This window comes from Myotis brandtii, unplaced genomic scaffold (assembly GCF_000412655.1).
Source record: "Myotis brandtii unplaced genomic scaffold, ASM41265v1 scaffold150, whole genome shotgun sequence".
Taxonomy (NCBI): Eukaryota; Metazoa; Chordata; class Mammalia; order Chiroptera; family Vespertilionidae; genus Myotis; species Myotis brandtii.
This window is the reverse complement of record NW_005355411.1, coordinates 413,507-417,213: the sequence shown is the minus strand read 5'-3', so window position 1 is coordinate 417,213 and position 3,707 is coordinate 413,507.

Below are 3,707 nucleotides of genomic sequence, written 5' to 3'. Positions count from 1 at the left end.
CCTTTTATTAGTATAGACTAGAGGCCCGGTGCACGAAATTTGTGCACTGGGGGGTGGGGTTCCCTCAGCCCAGCCTGCCCCCTCACAGAGTCCAGGAGCCCTCAGGGGCAGGAGGCGACCTGGTGATCAGGGGAAGGCAACGCCCCCATCACATCTCTGCTGCTGCCACTGCTGGCACAAAGGCACATGCCCAGGTTGAGGGCTCGATTCCCAGCAGGGGGCATGCAGGTGGCAGCCAATTGATGATTCTCTCATCACTGATGTTTCTATTTCTCTCTCCCTCTCCCTTCCTCCCTGAAATCAATAAAAATATATTTTTTAATTAAAAAAACACATCATCTATACAAATGAATCTTAGATATCATCTTGAGAAAATAAGACACAACAGCGTATAGATAGCATAATTCCATTTATATTTTTTAAAAGTTACACTATACAGGTTAGGGATATGTCATTATGTAGTAAAATTATAAAGGAACAGTGATGAATTGGTCCCCACAATAGTCAAGATAGTGGTTACAAGTGGAAGGAAGGAGGAAAAGTGATTAGGAAAAGCAGGTTGTGGCTGATGGCTTGTGGAGTACTGATGTCTTCACTTGCTGGTGGTACATGGTTGTTTCTTTTACAAAAATGTATTGATCTTCATGTTTATCTTTTATCCATTTTTCCCCTTGGGTTTGTTCTAGTCCACATTTTTAAAAAAAATAGTTCCATCAAATTTAGCTCCCTTTTCCTTAATACTAGGAGAGCTTCATAGCTTCTGGATTCAGGCTGCCTGAAGCAGGCAACCCATTCATATCAACACTGCAATTCTCTACATTTGCACTTACTAGGACAGGGAGCAGACCCGTCAAAGGCAGCCTTAGCAAACAATCCTGGCTGACTGGCTTCGGTATGTCCAGGGCTAATGAAAACAAACTTATCAGAAACCGAGCTCCACCTTGTGGCTAAAACGCAAAGCAAGAAAATGGAAGTCTTGCCTCAGCCTCAGCTTCATGACCTCATTGGGAGAGATCCTCTAGGAATGCTTGATTAATTTCCCTGTGAGCCACCCCAGAGTGATTTCTATGTGTCTCTGAACAGCGGTTCTCAACCTGTGGGTTGCGACCCTTTTGGGAGTCGAACGACCCTTTCACAGGGGCCGCCTAAGACCATGGGAAAACACATATATAATTACATATTGTTTTTGTGATTAATCACTATGCTTTAATTATGTTCAATTTGTAACAATGAAATTGGGGGTCACCACAACATGAGGAACTGTATTAAAGGGTCACGGCATTAGGAAGGTTGAGAACCACTGGAATAGAAGCTTTGTACTTTTTAAATCCAGGAAGTCCCCTTCAGCTGAGAACATACAGGAAGAGTCTGGAGATCTCTCCTGTTATCTCATCCCACCCTAAGAATTACCACTGCTACTAGATAAAGAAAATCCGAGTAAAGTGTAAATGTTTTCTAATTTGGAGACACTGAGGATTGGCCAATGGTATTTTTTCCTCACATTCCCATCTCAGGCCTCACCCTGCTCCAAACACCATCTAGGTACCTGTTTCCCACATGTTGATCTACAACTAACACTCCAGCAGGATTGCTTGGGGAGTATTTTTAAAATGTGGATTAGGTTCACCAATGGTACATCTGATAAGGGGTTAATATCCAAAAAAAATATAAAGAACGTATAAAACTCAACACCAAAAAACATACAATCCAATTTAAAAATGGGCAAAGGATCTAAATAGACACTTCTCCAAAGAGGACGTACTGATGGCCAATAGCATATGAAAATACTAGCGGCCCAGCGCATGGAAATCGTGCGTGGTTAGGGTCCCTAGGCCTAACCTGGCCTCTGTCGCATGGCCTCTGCCACCCTGTGACACTATGTGAAGCTCCCTGCCCAGGCACGCTCTGTGATGCTTTCGGCCCCTCAACTGCTCCCTGAACCCCACGACTGCTCCGCGAAGCTTGCTGCCGCCCAGTGAAGCTCGACAATGAACGCTCCATTTAACTCCCCGCCACTGCTCCGGGAGGCTCCCCGCACCCTGCGACTGCTTGCTTTGCGAAACTTGTTGCTGCCCAGGTTATGCTCCACTAAGCTCACGGCCACCCCAGAAGCAGCCCGCCACCTCCGCTGAACAGTCCCCAGTCTCACCCTGCCACCAGCCCGCTCTCATGGTGAGCGGCTCGGGGGAAGGGGGACGAGGAAGGGGGCGGGGGGTGGACCGAGAGGTGCTCCAAGCACTTCATGGTGACTGGTCACCCGTTCGGTCGTGACAGCACCTAGCTCTTTATATATATTAGGATGCTCAACATCACTAATCATCCGAGAAATGTAAATTAAAACTACAATGAGGTATCACCTCACACCTGTCAGAATAGCTACTATCAATAAATGAACAAACAACAAGTGCTGGTGAGGATGTGGAGAAAAGGGAACCCTGCACTGCTGCTGGTGGGAATGCAGATTGGTGCAGCCACTGTAGAACACAGTATGAAATTTCCTCAAAAAGTTAAAAATTGAACTGCCTTTTGACCCAGCAATCCCACTTCTGGGTATATATCCTAAGAATCTCAAAACACCAATCAGAAAGTATGAAATTTTTTGTGGAAAGTATATATACTAAAAAAAAAAAAAATCACATAAATTTCTTTGTTGAATAATTGTATGCAATTTGACAGGACTTGTATTGGCCAAATATGAGGAAATACGAGCTTAAAACAATGACAGCAAAGATGATAAAGCAGTGAATAAAATAACTCTTGAATCCATAGTGACATTAAAAAAAATAAACAAATAAGCAAATAAATGGCGGAAAGAGAAAAGCCCTTCCTTACAGAATACCAAATATTAGATATATATAGAATAGTTAAGAAGATCACTATTTTGTAGTCATCATGATAATAATGAACCAGGTAAGAATAATCAGTGGTTGGTAAAACTAACAAAGGTCTGATGAGGAGCATGGCATTTACACAGCCTCAAATTTTATCTCTGCAATTTAATAATTTCTAAGGGGGAAACAGTATCTTTAGAGTGGAGAAACCAGGCAGGCCAATATAATGACAATATATTCATATTAAACTGACCACAATTCACATTGTCAGTAATAAGACAAATCAGCCCTAGCTGGTTTGGCTCAGTGGATAGAGCATCGGCCTTCGGACTGAAGGATTCCAGGCTTGATTCCAGTCAAGGGCATGTGCCTGGGTTGCAGGCTCGATCCCCATTAGGGGACATGCAGGAGGCAGCCAATCCATGATTCTCTCTCATCATTGATGTTTCTATCTCTCTCTCCCTCTCCCTTCCTCTCTGAAATCCATAAAAATACATGAAAAAAAAAAAAAGGCTAACCAAATCCTATGCCTCCTGATGCAATGCATGAGGACACAGTATCATTCATGTAGCATTCCTGCCAAAAATGCATAATCAATCATTAGGAGACATGAAGCTGAAATTGAAGAATATTCTATAAAATAAGTAAACTTTGCTCTGCAAATGGCAACGTCATAAAGGACAAAGATAGGAACTGTTCTACATTAAAGGAATCTAAAGAAATATGACAAATATAAGACAATTCAAAAAACACAATGTATCATTTTGAATCCAGGGTGGGTTTTTCTTATTATAAAAGAAAAACACATATATAATTACATATTGTTTTTGTGATTAATCACTATGCTTTAATTATGTTCAATTTGTAACAATGAAA